This window comes from Salarias fasciatus, chromosome 20, assembly GCF_902148845.1.
Source record: "Salarias fasciatus chromosome 20, fSalaFa1.1, whole genome shotgun sequence".
Lineage (NCBI taxonomy): Eukaryota > Metazoa > Chordata > Actinopteri > Blenniiformes > Blenniidae > Salarias > Salarias fasciatus.
The window spans coordinates 12,533,350-12,551,164 of NC_043764.1; positions in this window are offsets into that span (position 1 = coordinate 12,533,350).

Here is a 17,815-nt window from a genome sequence, read left to right on the forward strand (position 1 = left end):
GCACTTGATGTGTATAACGAGCCTTATCATTATGTACTATGTACTACCGCCCCTCTCTCTCTCTCTCTCTCCCTTTTTTTTTTTCTTTCCTCAGTTGATAACCCTGACCACAATGCACTGCTCAACACACTGGAGTGCACACATCAAGAGGCCTCTTCTAATCCTGGCGGGGTACTTAGCAGGCATCAAATTTGGCGAAGAACTTTTCCGAAATCCACTGTCATAAATCCGATGATTTTTGAAAGGAGAGAGAGAGAGAACCCTTTATTGGAGAAACGTGTGTGTATGTGTGTGTATGTGTGGGTGGGTGGGGGGGTTGGGTGTGTGTGTGTGTGTGTGTGTAGGGGGGGTAATGTTGGACATAATCCAGGCTCTGACAGAGGAAGGAGGGGGGGAGCCAGCATCGTTTACAGAGAGGCATATGCTCCCCTCCCTTCACACAGACATGAACTACAGCAGAGCAACCTTTTACCAGCCAGTCAGAGAAGGATAATCTTTCCCCTCGTAGCACAATGCAGAAGATTACATGGAGAACATGTCAGTCTGCACTGGATTTGCTAGACACTGGATCTCTTGTCCCTATCGATTTGCAGGCTGCTCATTCATGTTTTCACACGGGTCTCACCGGCATCGAGGCCAAAAGCATATGGTTAGGGAGGCAGCCATTCTTCTCTTTCTGCTCTCCTGCACCTCTTTGTGTGATTGGGTGCTTTATTTTGTGTGTGTGTGTGTGTGTGTGTGTGTGTGTGTGCGCGCGTGCGCGTGCTCGACAGTTTGTCGCAGCATTTGCACATACATGATCGCATGAACGGTGTCAATGTAACACCTGCTCCCGGGAAATGCGTTTTGTAATCACAGGACAAGTTAACCTCGACACCACAGACTGCAGATGTTGTAATCCCCGGTGCGATTCTGTCGCTGTTGATTTGCTTCGGCGCGAGCACAATCATCGCCCTCATTTTAGGGGTTATAGTTTTCCCTAAAGCCTTGCATTATTAATCAATTATTATATTGCACACCCTAAATACAAATAACAGAGGCTGCTCCCGTTTACACACTGCTGGACCCAGGTGGTTAGGACTTCCACGATCGTAACCGGGCCTTTCTGGTGTGTGTGTGTGTGTGTGTGTGTGTGTGTGTGTGTGTGTGTGTGTGTGTGTGTGTGTGTGTGTGTGTTTTCATGATGCATCACAGAAATTTTAACTGATGGAAACAAAGCTCTTCTGCTGCTGAGTGAAGCGGCTCAAGGAAGCTCCGTTCTCCTCAGTTTGTCAGACATAAATGTGAAAACACACCTTCCCCAAGTAATCAAGTCATTATCTGATACTGTGGCTTGTGAAATGTTTGTTTCATAATTAAGTTGGGAAATCAAAGTTGCCGGGGAAAAAAAAGACATAAGTAAATAATATAATGAGCAGGCTTCACTTGATAAGGCTTCTTTTGAAAGTATACAATAATCCTAATTCATCTTTTTACCAGGGCTTTGATTTTTTTTTCTCATCCATTTGTCCGTATTTGTTTAAAAAGTGTATTTTATGTATTTATTTGAGTCCCTCTCACTGTACTATGATGTCCGAATCTTCACTCACAACTAGAGGCATCGCAACTGGATAAACACAGTTTTAGGCACACAAAATGATACTAACATACAATATGTAGGGAATCCCTTGTTTTCTCTGTGGAGTGGCTATCAGGGGGCCGCTCACAGACAGCTGACATTTGGTCCACATCATTGTTGTCAATGACACGACTTCAAACCCCCGAAGACTGAAATGACATGTTGAGCATCTCCCGAATGGCGCCAGCTCACTCGCCACTTGCTGCCGCTGTGAAACATGTCTCAAAAAATGCAACGCATCTATCCATGCATCACGCAGGCTGCAAGGACCTGGAGTGAACAATGCATGTTTCAAATTGGAGATAAATCCTGCCGTCTCTTCTGAGACAGCACGCAGAATTCCAGTGTTCATACAGAGTAAAGATTCTGGATCTGTAAAGTGATATAAGCACCGCATCTCCTCTTCCCCCTTCCTGTGTCTGAGGCCTCTGGTGAGAGGAGCTTTTCAAGGGGGTGGTCCCCGAGGTGCCTCCTGTCTGGGGCCCTCAGACTGTCCGTAAACAGTGAGTACAGTTATAAATAACTCTGCTTAATAATGTATTGTAGCCTCTTCAGCCGGGACTGTCCACTTTGATTCTGGTAAACCTACACTGTCAAAGTATTTAATGCAGTCCGTACTATCCGCTGGAGTCAGTATCCTCAAAACAGAATAGGAATTTAACACTGCTGCTTAGTTTAGTGAATAACGTGTTTTCACCCAATGACTCTGTGGATAACTTTACCAGCAGAAAGTTTAAAAAAAACAAGTGTATTTTTGAATGAATGGTAAATGGCACATTTTAGCATCCCAGCAGTCTGAAGATATTTGACATGATCAGTGATAATTCACCAACGTACAACCACTCACACGTTCACACTCAGCAGTGTTGGGACAAAATCATCACCCTCCGGAATGGAAAACCACTCAAGCTACCAAGTGAGATGTTACCCACTTAGGTTTGAACAATGTCGCTCTTTATTGAATCAGAGGACAAACACTAAAATGTTTCTCCTTATGGACACAAAACGTGTGCATCTACATACGCCACTGGTTCCTAAATCAAACAAATAAATAAAGCTTACAGTGCCAGTGTTCTAGTACAGGAGAAAAGTTTGGGGTGGAGGTAAAGAGACTGTCAATGTGGTCAGCAGTCTGTGAACCCCTCACACTGCAAGACGGAAGACCACAGAGTAAAGGCAGCGGCTTCTGAGACGGCTTCATTTCACTGTATTTCAATAACAGCATTCAGTTCAAGTTTTGCTTCATGTCTTTAACCGACTATCCCGACTGTCAGACAAATGACAATCAGGATAGTTTTTACTTGGAGCCCTGAATGTAAATTAGAGCAGAATATGATTAAGAGAAGTGAGTTTAAAGCTAATGAAAACAGCAGTATTTCGTGAAAATCCACTGTGTGGAAACTTTTCTCCCCAGAAGTTTTTCGTACAAAGTTAAAGTCTTTGCCTCGCCTTTTGGCCCTGAATGACAAAAGCCCCCCATATTTTATGCAACTTTGAAGAGGGCAGATTAAAGCCCACTGCAGCAGACTTTGACAGAGCAGTCCAGTGGACTCACAATGCCCATTTTAAGGAGCAGAAAACAAGAAGTCCTCACTCATGCGTTTCTTAGTGATCAATATGCTAACTCGGGGAATGCTAAAATCGCGGCGGATGCTTGACAAAGATGGATAGATTTGCACCGTCCGTGAAATGTCACTGATTCAGTGGAGGATGTCACCTCAGGATCGCTCGGCTGTGTGATAAGCCTGACACATCAGCTTGGGGTGGAAAGTGGCGTGGCGCTACTCTCTCACTCTCACTCTCTCTCTCTCCCTGTCAGAGCAGACGGATGACAACGACCACCGCCGCCGCCGCCGCCGCCGCTGCCTGCAGGTCCGGTGGGACCCAGGTAAAAATGAACACAATTAAAAAATGGATGAGTTGCAATCTGCGGAGAAAAGTCAATGTGTGAGGTTTCGGGTGGTTAAGCGACTGAGTGGTCGCAGGAAAACAAAATCATTAATTCCAAGTGAGGCTTGTCAATCTAGATTTGATAGAAACACTCTGAGCTGAATGAGAAACTTCTTTTGTATTTGTTTGAATTCAAAGCACTTGGGGTTTTTTTTTTTTTATCTGCAAACTGTGATTTAAAAAAAAAAAAAAGAAAAACTCCAGCCCATCTGCAGAGCGTCATGAGACAGTATATTAGCTCAGCCGCCACTGTGATCTATTCACACTGACATGCATCACTCTCATATTCAGCACATCAGACCCTCCCTGCTCGAGATCCCACTGATAATGGGAACAAAGCTCTGTCATTTTCCATAGATAATGTAATTGCCACAGGGAATAAAGCCATAAAGGTAGCAATAAAGGTTTTAATTTTACTGCCTTCCTCCAGAATTTGACCCTTTGTGATGCCCATATTTCTCCGTGCCCCCGGGCATGTGCTCCGAGACTCTTCACTCTATTTGTTCAAGATCAAAGGTCCGTCCAACAACAAGCGGCGCTGACAGGCTGCTCCGGCGTATGTTTGGCCCATCTATTGGACCATGGGGAAGGTGAGAGAGTGAGAGCTCTCTGGCTTACTGCTTTCCTCATCACTCTGTCAGGGAGGCTCGTCTCCGGAGACTTCAGGCCAGTTTGTGTGGTCAAAACAAGAGAGTTACACCAGGGAGGGTAGCGTGGGGGGGGGCAGCAATCAACAGAGTGGTACTTTGGAGTGACCCATAGCTTGACCTGCTGTCAGATTCTCCACCTTATTCCTGACATTTATTTTTTTTTTGGGCTGAATTTGACTGATTTGTTTTGTCTTTTGTTGTGCAGTCCCCCTCCTTTTCACTCGCAGGCGGCGGGGATCATATCTCATGTTGTATCCCAAAGACTTTGATTGTAATCCTGTTGCTTTTCCGAAAGGGGGGGAAGAAAAAAAAAAAAAAAAAAGACCAGAAGCTGACAGAAGACAAAGCACCATCCACCCACAGGATCCTGGGTAACTAATAGCTCAGGTCAAAGTCTGTCCTTTTATTTATAATCCTCAACAGCATGAAATATGAAGGGCTAGATTGAGATGCATAACTTCACCCCCTTTTTTTGAAGCAGGAAGCCCTCAGACACCAAAAATGATGAAATGCTTTGGCTGAGAGGTAAACTATTAATAGACTTCTCTACCTGAAACTGTCACTGTGATCCCTGCTCTACAGCCCCGCATCCACACCAGGAGCACCTTCCAGGGACCCGCCGAGAAGGACTATCGCATATGCCGAGGTGCACGCTGCGCCTACTGTACAGGAGGCCCGCCTGTCCATTCATAATTGATGGCAGCGCGCGTGCGTCGGGAACGCGGATATTTCAGGTTATTGCTGATTCTGGACGGATAACGGCGAAATCTGTTACCGAAGCCTGAAGTGTTGTTGAGTCAAATAGAGGATGATAGTAAAACCGTCACGCCTGCATTTTTCATGGCCAACTAATTAGCCATTTCCCCTAAGAAGCACAAGGAGAGCTCTTGTGTGTGTGTGTGTGTGTGTGTGTGTGTGTGTGTGTGTGTGTGTGTGTGTGTGTGTGTGTGTGTGTGTCACTGCCGTCTGCCGAGCGTCATGAATAAAACGCTCGTTTTCAATATTTTGGAGAAGGAGGGGGGCAACTTTTGGCATGTAAATCAGCCAGCAGTGAAGTTATGTCAGTGGGAAAAGTCAGTGCTGGTAGCGCCCACATTCCACAAATGATCATTTATTACCCTACACTATTTTTAAAGGGGGGAAATGGCAGCCTCCCTTTGTCAAATCTAACAAGGGAATTGCTTTCAGGTGCTTATACCACTATAACTCATCTCAGTGACCTTTTGAGCGGGAATTAGGGCACTTTCAGCCTTGCTCAGGTGCTTGTTGAAGTCCATTAGCATTTTTAAAAAGTGCTACGGAGTGTAAAGAAAAACAGGGAATCTTTCATTAATAGACCTCGTGAACTTTAGCGTGTTGGGTAAATTATAATGAAACCAAAAAGAAAAAAATCACTTGATAAAGGATTGCTGAATTTACTTTTGAACACTGTTTTTGCACAGCTAGTTTGTTTTTGTGGTGTTATTCAATCAGGCTGGTTCTCTGTATCACACTGAGGGGTCTATGTCTTCAGGTCAAACATCGTTTGTGAAATGGCCACTATGATATAGCAATGCTACTTTTTGTGTTGTAATGGGAATAGCATAAACAGAGGCTGTTCTTTCTTGCTGGTTTATTAAAAACATGCTTGCATTAAATTCATAAATCATTTTCCCCCACATTATCTATACCATCTATATTATGAAGCATCTCTCTTGTTCATATGATCGATAAGCTAACAGAGAAGGTGCATGTCAGTCAAGTAAATCACTCATTTCTCCTGATAACAAGCTGAAAGAGTAACAGAAAGTAACATGTACCCAGGGTACAGCATTGGATCAGCACTCTTAGCCATTGTTTTGTTGTTGCTTCTTTTAGATATAAGTTTGTAATCAATAACATCTGGCATCTAGATTATAACGACAAAAAGTGGCTTCCCAAAAAAAAACTTACTGATTCTACACATTTCAAATGTAAGATTTAGCTGTAATAGTAGAGAGAGTGATGCCGTTATACTCTATAGCAGGGGTGTAAAACATAAGGCCTGTGGACCTAAATCGGGGCACAATCCAGCCAAGGAAACGGCCAAGCAAACTGTAAAGTAAATTCCAAAGAAGTCGCCGACTTTCAAACATAGTTTTCTTCAGCATGGTGGTCACAGCACTCAGAGCCAAGCTGAGATACAGAACGACGCTGCTTAAAAGCTTCTTACTGTATTTTTCTCTAGAAAGTATTAAAATTGTCTTCACGTTGCAATGCAGCAATTTTTGGAACTAATTGTTTGGTTTTGTGAAAACAGACTGTTTAAAACTTGATCTCAGTGCAGCACAACAAAGAAAAACTTTAAAGTTAAATTTCAAAGTAAAATTTCAAGGTGAACAGGCCACTGTTTTACCGGTGCATCCCACTCAGGATGAGTTTTTCTCTGCATAAGCTAAGGAGTCAGACATGGAGCCAAAAACAGTCCTCAGGATCACATTTTCTATGTACTATTGAACGCAAGCTCCTTGCAGTACAACTTCCACGAGTATTCAGTCTGCAATTCAGCAATAAAACAAAGCGAATGTTTTGAAATGCCATCATTAAAAGTAATCAAACACAATCAAGACCAAATGTGGCTTTTCGTGGCCCCTGAACTGGAATGAGTTAGACATTCCCGCTATACAGTGTTTGTGAACAAAACATTACATTTTACTCTTCATTTTGGCTAAAACAAGTTAAAGAAGCGCAGCTTTGAAGCACCACCCACCGACTCCGATAAATTGTATTTTCCTTTATGACACTGTGTCTTTCTCCGGCACAGTATTTCAAATCAAGGCGCAGATCCATGACATCTTCAGGCGCGCGGAGCGGCCGTGGCTTCATATTTCCTTGCCTGGAATGTTCAGCACCTCTTTTATCATTATTCTCCAATTCAACATGCTCCTCCTTCAGGGAAATTACATAGCCAACCACCTACTCCCAGTCGTGGTGAGTGCTATTCTACGCCAGCAGACCAAATTAAACATCTGACTGAGATTGCTGAGAGAGACAGAACACACAGTCTTCTCGCCCATTCTCGATTTTTGAAGCTCCTAAATAATTCATAGATAAAACAAAACACAACAAATACCTTGAGACGTGTGCTACCCACTAAGTTAATCCCACAAAATGAAATAGAACTTTATCTTGCAGCTTAAATTGAAGCAATACTGTGATATTAAAGTGTGAAAGAGAACACAAACACTGCAACAAATTACAAAATGCCAGGGGGACCAACAACAGTATTACAGAGGACGACCAAATACCATTTCATTTTGGAGCACGGGACATGCAGTTCAATATTATCGTTATTGTCAATAAATTGTAGCGCGCACGCTAGTTTGAGTTATCGAGAGCGCGAGGAGGCCGCGTCATCAGGCCCGATCATTTACCGCTGCGCTCTATCGCAGAGATCATGCAAGACAAGCAGAAGTGTAACGGGGAGAAAGAGTTGGTTTGAAGCCCGACGTGTCAGATTGTGTTGAGACGGCCCGTTTTGTATTACCAGCTTCCCTGTGATCAAAAGCATTAATCTAAAAAAAGGCGATATCTGAGTGCAAATATCATCTCTATAAGGCCATTACTTATTAATCTTTATGTTCATTCCGGGGCCACTAAGTCATGTCACCTCGATGTCCTCTGAAAGCAAATGGCCCGACACAGTATATCCAATTACATGTTTCCCCCTATTTACTGGAAAAGCAGGTCTTGGAGATAACAAGAAAGGTGATATTTACCGTAGCCTGCAGCAGTGTGAGGAAGCGCCCTGCCAAATCACAGCTCAGGTGGGCCAAGTCCGGTCTCCTTGTTGGGAGGAGAACACAGACTGTTCTCACAGCAGGAGGAGACTCAACACTCCTGCTCACAGTAAGAAAAAAAGTATTTCATATAATTGCATGAATTAATCATTCAATCTATTTTCTATAGCCAATTTATCTAATTTAGGGGGCTGGAGCTGATCTCAGCACACACACACACACACACACACACACACACACACACACACACACACACACACACACACACACACACACACACACACAAATATACAGATCACAAATGAGTTGTAGCTCCAGCTGTCAAAAAATGCATCGCAAAACACAAAAAGAAGCATAGAAGTCGAACATGTGCTGCACACTTGTTGAAGATAAATCTAATTTAAGAAAAAAAAAAGTATAATTTGCACAGAAACAAGTTTTTGTGGCTCCTGCAGTAAGAACAAAAAAGAAAATTTAGCTTCTAATGCAGAAAGTTTGAGCATATTAAAAATAGCTTTCAGAAACTTTTGAAGGATCCTTGGAAAGCCTGAAATACCTGACTGTGTCACGTCAGAGGTCCAAACAGTGCGAGGAGTCTCAGAGTATTTTTCTTTGGGAGAATTTACACCATGCAGTAAATTTGTTATGTTTATAACCATAAGCTGCTACTGACTAAGCCCATCATTTGATTTATCCATCACAATGTTTTTATTTCTTTATTACTTTTAATTCTTGAGAAGTAACCACGATAAAAAAAAAGCGAAAGGCTAAAACATAGTTATAGTCATTCCCCTAAAACACACATTTACAGAGCAAGATTTATTTTAGGGAAAACAGAGATAAATTCGAATTATAAAATAAGCTTCAGAGCAAAACCAAAACAGTTGCCGATCATATTTAAAGCCTATCCAGATATTTCAAGTTGAAGTGTGAAGAGAAAAAATGTACACCCTGGACTGAGACAAAGACTGTGCTTGAAGAGAGTCTGAAACAAATCATTTGAACTAAGTCCTCAACATTCTGAAGATTGGCAGCAACCGGCCTTGAAGAGGAATTCAGAGTTATAATTGTTTAGATCTAGGTTGTCTGCTCGAGCCATATTGTACCCAAAACTCTCTAGTCGTACGCGTTTTGTCTCGAGAGTGAAAGTTTATCTTTCAAGTCGGACATATTTCCCCGTTTAATAATTGCCGACACGATATTATCTGCAGCATGAGGTATTTCACGCTGCGCCCGATCGCGGCGGAAACATGTGAACGGGAGCAGTTTACGGTTAATAAAGTGTTTTGATCATCGTATACAGGACTCGGGGAAACAGGTGCAGATGAAACAACTGGAACACATGGCGGAAGCCAGAAGCTCGGCACACCTGTTCCCGTCCTGCTAAACAGCCTCGCAGTGGATCGTCTCTGGAGCACAAAATAGCTTCCATCTCGCGCACGCCGCACACATTTCTCCAATTCCAATTGCACAGAGATGGAGAACAGACATTTGTCCCTTTTAGGGCCAATAGCAATGGTGATAAATGAAAGCAGGACTCTTTCTCTATGCTGCTGGAAGATCTTAATGCATTTTCCTCTGGTCTGTGTGTAGACAGAGCACTCCGCAGGGAGGGAGGGGAGGATAAGTAACTATAGGAGGTGGTAATGGTGTTGGTATCGGCTGGTGTTGTTTGCCCTAGCTGTATTGAAGCGATGGTCCCTGAGGAGCCTGGCACAGGGAGCTGGGTTTGTCAACCTTGTCTGAGGGACTTAATATGAAAACAACACTAATGAGAACCATTTCCATTGCTCTGTTTATTTTCAGAGATGCATTGAGCGGGGCATACGCACGGCTCAGTGATCGCACGTTGCATTGCATTCATTATGGGGCCCTGGATGGGCTACTGATACATTACACACAAACACACTTATAATTGCATTTTTTTTTTTTTTTTTTTTATTGTTCACTGCTACTTTTAATGCTGCGCTGAAGCAAAATGGGCTCCATCTGACCAAACACAATCATAAGGTTATGCATCTGGCTGGCATCTTTTATCTTTTCAGCAAGTCAGAGCTAAAGAAAATAAAAAAATTAGATGGCATTATATATTTAGAAGGGATGTCGGGGATTGGGGCGAAAACACTATATCTGTACATACACTGTAGATTCTATAGTGTCTGAAGAGGCATTGGCTTCATCAATAAATGACAAGCTTCAGCAGACAAGTATCATTTCCTCAAGCAAAATGAATCTTCCCGTGTCCATCTATTCACTCCGAGACATGCCATTTTGAAAATCTCTCCAAAGTGACATTACTCCAGAGATTGAAACCACTATTTCATTGAGCAGAAAATTGCTATTGAATTTGGGGGCTGAATAATTGGAAGCCATGTTCCAATGCAACCCGGAGAAAAAGGTAGAGTTATGTTTTATTGTCACACTCAAACCAATGACATTCTGAAGCTGAGCGGCACAAATGGTATGGGTATTGTTGGACGGGACATTGCTCTCCTTTGTATATGAGCCATATCAAGCAAGGAATTGGGAGGCAATTCGGAAAGGATGCAATTCACTTTGAGTTGATAGAAGGCCGTGAATGGCATGGAAAAAATATATATATCAGCATTTTAAAGAAAAGATACAAGCGTTCAGCTCTGTAGTTACATTTTTTTTTTTTTTTTGTGCGTGTTTGTAAAGGATACGTATTAATTTACAAAAATATTTGCGGCACTGGAAATTGAAGGAGGCGAAATTATTCTCCCGAAGATCTTCGACAAGCAAAAAGTATTGTGCAGCAAGTGGGGGTAGCATCATGAATCAAATATTTTTATACATAAGCAACGGGGGGCTTCGTACGTTACTTACATGGCAATCATTACCGTGATACATATTCAGGGGTGGAAGTAGCACATTCAAAATACCATCAGGGAAAGAAGTGGCTCACAATTAAAACAATGAGAAAAATGAGCTGATCAAGGTCAGTTTACCTGGAAAAAAAGCTGTACATGTAAAATTTTATATTACATTCATCATTAAATTGTACCTAGGGATGTAAAGGTAAAAGTAAATTGAAAAATACTTTTTAACTGAGTACATTTATAACAACAGTAGCTAGAAGAAGTTATCTTCCTACCTCTGTGCATATTTTTTTTTCCAGTAAATATGCTTCATTTCTCTGGACTTCCTCTAACAGACAACATTATAACTATTTTCTATGATTATTATTCATATTTGTAACAATTTTATTATGTGCAACAGGCTCATGTTGTGAGAGTTTCTAGTGATATGCTTGCATTATAAGTATTTTTTTCTTGTTTTCTTCTTTCCTCTTCACAACAGTACATTCAGATAATTCCCACTTTTCTGGTTAAATAACACTTAATATTTATCTGATGAGTGTGACGCTTGATTGCTTTTGGTTTTAAAGGTGCATGAATATGTCTTGACTGTAATTTGTCAACCATTACTCACGTTTCTGCAAATAAAAGAATAAAAAATAAAATCAAAGCCACTGTTCGCCAAAAGAATGGCTGCTTCAGTTATTCCCTGTTTACTGTATTTTCTTTCTCTCTCTCTCTCTCTCTCTCTCTCTCTCCCTCCCCCCGGTCCCTGCCCCTCCTCTCATCCAGTGATCGTTTTGTGAACCCGTTAGCCTGTCATTGGTTTAGAGACTCCAAATGACCCTGTGTTTCAGCACAAGACTAATTCACCCCCTCCTTCTCCCTCCCTTGGCCACTGGCAATACTGATGACCACCAGAAAGACACACAGACATTAGCACTTGCACGCACGCACACACACTCACTCTCGATCTCACACACGCGCGCACGCGCGCGCGCGCACACACACACTCTGATGGCTGCTGTGGTTTGCTGGTGTAATGTGCTTTGTTGTGTGAAGGTATCAATCAGAGGAGAGCAGATTATTAGAGTGTCTGAAAGAGATCAAACAATGTTGCCGTCTGCACCCACACATGGCTGATTTACAGGCAGGCTGATAAAGTACTGCAGCTCTCTGTCAGGGGCTACATGACGGCTCGCCGCGCTCTTAGGATAAATTATTGCAGAGGCCCGCGGTAATGTCTCTCCACCTAGCAACCAGCCGCCCCAGCCGCTGCCAGGGGAGCCCTGCCTCGTCTGCCATAATGGCACTGTGTCCGGGGTCAGCAGTTACTGTATCGTAGCAGGATGGGAGGGAAAATACACGCGCGCGCACTGCACGCACACACACGGCGGGGCGCGCGCGCTCGGGCCCGGGCGCCGCTTGTCGTTTGTCTCTACACCTGCCATCGGAAGCAATGCCAAAAGACACTCAGGGATGAGTGCAGGAGGACTGAGTGGACACAGGGGAGGCGCTGATGTCTCGCTACAATTTTGCAGCAGAGCAACATTTTGAAAAACTGACACCAAGGCTCCAAACAAGACAGCGCAGAAGGGAGGGGGAGCATGTGAGGGGGGGAGGGGGAGGGGGAGGGGGGGGGGGGGGAGAGAAGCGGCCATTATCAAAAAATAAAACTTGGCAAAAACATTACAGAAAGCCATTTGTAACACTAAGTCCAAACTCACTTGTGTGATTGGCCGAGAGGCAACTCCACAGACGCATTATTTCATACTAAACTCTCTCTAACGGTGGCTGTCCTCATGTTAGCATGCAGGCCGGCGCAGACACAATCGCTTTGATTGATAAAAGCCCATAAGGAGCATCTTTATATGCTGGTGATTTTACAGACGGGAGGGGGAAAAAAAAAATAAAAAGTATCTTGTTGCTCGAGTTTTCTAAACAGAGATGCATATTCTGAGCTGAGCTTCCCAGTGACAAAGATAGATTTATAGATAGGAAGAAATCAAAATAAATAAGTCACCAACCAGAAGTGGAATCCACTTACGGACGACACATAACTATTTTATATGCCGCGGAGTTGCTGGCCCTTTTATTTACTCAAGATGGCTTCTTTTTTTTTTTTTTTTTGTACACTGAGCAAGGTCAGAGAAAGTAAAATTCACCCGAAGAAAATTGGCAGGAAAGAAGCAGGGCTGTGAAAAGAGAGTAGGAAACTATACTGAGATGCTAAAAGATAGATGCTGTCGATTGAGTGTAATGAATATTTTACTGAGGCTTTCTCCATTAGAGCTTTTCAACAGTATCTTTCTATATACGTATATATATAAAAAAAGGAGGGGGGGGGGGGTTGTAAGAATAAAAACACAAACAACTAAAAAATACATTTTTCCTCTTGAGCCAATGGGGTTCACAGTCCACAGAGTTCAGAAACTGGCTTTGGCGAGCCGTCTGCCATTTCAGCAGTGACTGGGTGATCGCCCACCTCTCCATCCCACCCTCCTCCCTCCCCTGTGTTATCTCGCTCAAAGCAGTGCCGTCCCTCCATTGTAATAATGCCGCTTCCCAGCAGCCCTTGGAATGACCTTTCTTTAATTAACTGCATCTTGATGAGCAGATCTACATAGAATGTGAAGGTTAATTAATGAAGTATCACTGCTTAGTCTTAAAACCATCACCTAGCGGATGACAGCCAGCCCACCACTCTCAATTTTACCCCCCGATCTCATTAGCAATGGAAGACCAATGGACAGCTCCGGCTCTGGCCAGTGGATCTCAAATAAATTGTATCAAAGACAGGCCCCTTTGATATCCTTCATATGGCTAAGTAAGACCATATTCTGACTCTACACTTTGAATAATATATGAGAAATGCTCACAAAAACACACACCCATACACACACACACACACATTCTTGCATCACATAATGTGTTCATGTTTTTCTCTGAGGTATGAATGCAGTCAGCAGGCCCATAAATAATTCAAATGAAGGTAAAATAATATTTCAATTAAGATCCATGTAATCTGTTTCCTGCAAACAAATACATGATGGATGGTGATGGATAATTCTTGTATTATTGCACAGTTTCATCTTGATAAGCTTTCGGTTTCCGCGTGATTTCATTTCAAGGCGCATTTCAGCGTTGCTTATCACGGCAATTTGGAAAGAAGATCCACATTAGCAAATGTTGCCCAACTACTAAAAGTGTCTCCGTGTGGCAGTTAAAGCTGGTAAAAGATGTAGCAGGGTGGGGAGGAGAAGCGATGATGATGATCCGGGCTCTCTGGTTACAGCGCATTTCCCAAAACTGGCTCGCACACGGTTTTTTATTTTCCTGTCGATCCATAATCTATGACAGCGGAGGACGAGGCGAGCAGTCACCTCGGCGCGCTCGCCACTTCGCAGCACAAACACGAGGGGCGGGCGGGCGTGCGGCGCGATCCGTCAGCGCTGAAACCGATGAAACTGAGAGATTTTTTTTGTTGCTGGTGATTGCAAACGTTTGCCCTCCTGGGTATCGCAGTCCAGGCGAGCCACCTGGGCTCATTTACCCCTCCACCTGGCCGGGGTATTGGCAAAAATTAAAGTCAGAGTATGCAGGATTGCCACCACCCCGAGCAGAGTGGCTCCGGCTCCCCTCATGTTGAATGAAAGCCCCAGTCAAAAGGGGACGATTTTGAAATTCATTCAGATTTTGCACCCAATTGAATATTGTGCAGTCGTGTCATTTTCCCGCCATAAATCTGCCAGCTTGTGTGCATCGCGCGCGGCTTCACCCACGCCTAAAAACTTATCTGAGTGGCTCCGCTGTAGTGTAAATAGATGTGCATATAAATCTGAATCAGGAGCCACTATTGTCCCCGTATCAAGATTTTCTCAGAAATATGATTGAGGTTCTCGGCGTAACCTTGTTCGGGCCCTAAAGTCAAAGCATTAATGTGCGGCGTGGCGTCGGAGGCACAAAACGACTTCCGCGAGACAGCGCCGTCTGACATGTTTATCCTTTTTATCCAATATCTGTGGAATAAAGAATAAAATATGACAGATCTACCCAGACCATCTGGATGCAGCTAACCCAGTAGTGAAGCTCCCAGCCTCCGCTTGTGTCTGTTAGCACTACAAAGTTATTGATTCTCAACATTTACCACCACAACCTTTTGACAGCAGACACAAGCACATATGTTAAAACTGACACGGCTGACTTCATGACAAGCTAACAAAGACTGATACCCTTCTGCTGTCTCCGGGCTCCCTGTGCTTTTATGAAAGCACAATAGAGTCACAGTCGAATTTTTTTTTCTCGTTTTTTTGGGATCCAATTTGTTCCCAGAACGACGATGATTTCCCAGTCTCATTTATGCATCAAGTCATGAAGAAAGACGACGTGAAATCCCATTTTGTTTCTCATAAATTGTTAAGATTTTGCTCGAGTAAACTCGATCCCTAATTGGTGTAGCTTCTCTCTCTTTTTTTTTTTTTTTTCCTGCTGCAAGTGATACGGTGTCACGCCTTCACTGATGACTGTCAGGTAAACTTTTCTATATAGAAGTATTTCTCCGTTGAAGCGTCTATCTGATTTCCCTTTCAGCACCTCGAATGACACCCCACTAAAAGCTGGCACAATACGCTTCCCGCACACAAGGCTGTCACCAAAGACAACTTGGGGGGAAGCGAGTGTTTTGAGAGTTTGAAACAAAATAGCTGGTGCAGCATTTCCCCATTTCCGTCTGAAATCCTTGACACCAGAGGATTTACAGTGAAGTGAAGTGAGGTGGGTGCTGTATGGAACGAGCTGTGGGGGCTGAGTTAGCTAGGGTGTGTGTGTGTGTGTGTGTGTGTGTGTGTGTGAAGAGGGAGGGGGGTCCACACTACACTCATGCTGACAGGGATCCTCCCTGTAGCGCATGCTTTTTTTCCATTAGTTCCTTACTCACTCTCTTGCCCTCCAGACCCACAGAGTGAGGAAGATTTAAGTGGCCAGTCAAGTGAAATCCCCAAGGTTTGGCAGGTGTGAGGTCTGGCTTCATTATCTACAGACACCTCTGTCCAATTATGAGCCTTGCTCCCTCTGTGACGATGATGATGCTGCGTGTGTGTGTCTATCTGTAGGTGTGTGTGTGTGTGTGTGTGTGTATGTGCGTGCCGGGCATGAATAAGGCAGCCTCATTGTTATCTGTCCAACTATCAAGATTCCCTCCTCCATTGTGACATCATTGACAATTTCACACACAAATGTATCTCTCACACACACACACACACACACACACACACACACACACACACACACACACACACACATGCATCTTTTGTTTAGATCTGGCCCTGCTACATCAATCTGCACCCACAAAAAAAAAATCCAGCCGGTGGCCTTGTTTCTCTCACAACACCTGAAACCTACTTGTGCGCTAGTGGTCACTTCCACGGCGGCGGTAATTACGCCTCGCAGTAAAGAATAACCAGAGAGGCCGGCAATAAATTACGCACCAACAATCCCGTGATCAAAAGTCTCACTGGTTTTGATGCATCTCCACGGCTTCTCCATTTTGCTGACCCACTGGTTCCAAAATGTCAGCTGCTTACAAACTGGAGCAGCGGCTTGTAAGCTGTTTCAAACCAGCACCGGGTCTGTTTCTCTCGCCTGATTTTGGACACCCCCTGCTGACATTACTGCAAAATACAAGACACCGGCCTTGAAAACGCAGCAGAGTCTAATAAAAAAAATACCTATGTTTTCATTGAAATTCACTTTTTAGATGGAGATAAGAATGCTAACCGTCTTGTTTCAGGATTAAATTCACCGTACCTGCATGCATGTCCAGCAAGAAGCTCATATTTGGCAACATCGAACAATTAAACCTCAAAGAAAAGGGCTAAAATTTTGTCTTAATTTCAATCACAGCATGTTTCTTGGATTTGAATGCTCTCATCCCAAGGCTGTGGCCCGCTATTGTCTGTGAAGCCACATGTACCCTCTAGTCTCTGGTTAGCCTGCACTCATCTGCAGCCCTATCATCTGCATCAGTTGGCAGATACAAAGAGCGCAGCGCTGATTTGCGTGTGAGCATGTGCGCCTTTTGTGTGTGGCACGACTGCAATTGCTTGCGTGTGCATACAGTGTGTGTGTGTGTGTGTGTGTGTGTGTGTGTGTGCGCGCCCGTGTTATGTGATGAAGTGGGAGTGTCGGAGGCATCTGATGGTTCCCAGACTTTGGCTCTGTTCTCTCTGATGCTGAGATGGCAGCTGTTGACCAAAGGAATTCATACATGTGTGTATAATTTGTCTTATGGTTGAAAACAAACATGGGACATGGGACATCTTTTACCCATTCAATTTGACATGACAGGGTCAGTATGTATGTGTGTGTGTGTGTGTGTGTGTGTTTGGTTTCACGAGTTGATTATAATTTCACCACCGCCTATAAATAGGACAGAACACTAATCTGAGCCGCGTATATAAGAAGCCACTGAGAACAAATGTGCGCCGAAGCAGGTTGCAGCGTAGCTTTGAACTCACCAATTCTTAATGATAATAATCTGCGAGCGGGCAGCAGCCTTCCCCCTGAAATGCAAAGGAAAGAAATTACATGAATTAATAATGAGCAAAATTACTCAAACTCTGCACACCGCGACCTGCTGCAGCACGGCGAGCGGCGGGCCCCCGAGGTGACGAAGCTGGATAAATATTTCATGTCTAAATATGATTTTGGGGAGCAAAGCGTGCCGTGTGACAGTCCAGCCTCGGAAGCTGCAAAGACGACTTGGGAGTCTTGTCTGGACTCAGAGATCAGGCTTTTGTGTGCGGCGGCGGCGGCGGCGGCAGCGGCAGCCAGCGTTTGAGGCTGGTGTCAGTGGAGTCAGTCCACGGTGTTCTTTGGGTGCCCTCAGGTGGAAGCCTGCTATAATTGCTGTTGACAACCTACAAGTCATTGTGCAATTAAAGCATCTGCCGCTCCTGTGTGGCAGCGGGCTGTGATGCCTTGTGACAGCTCGTAGCCATTAAGCAACTGTAAGCAGCTGGC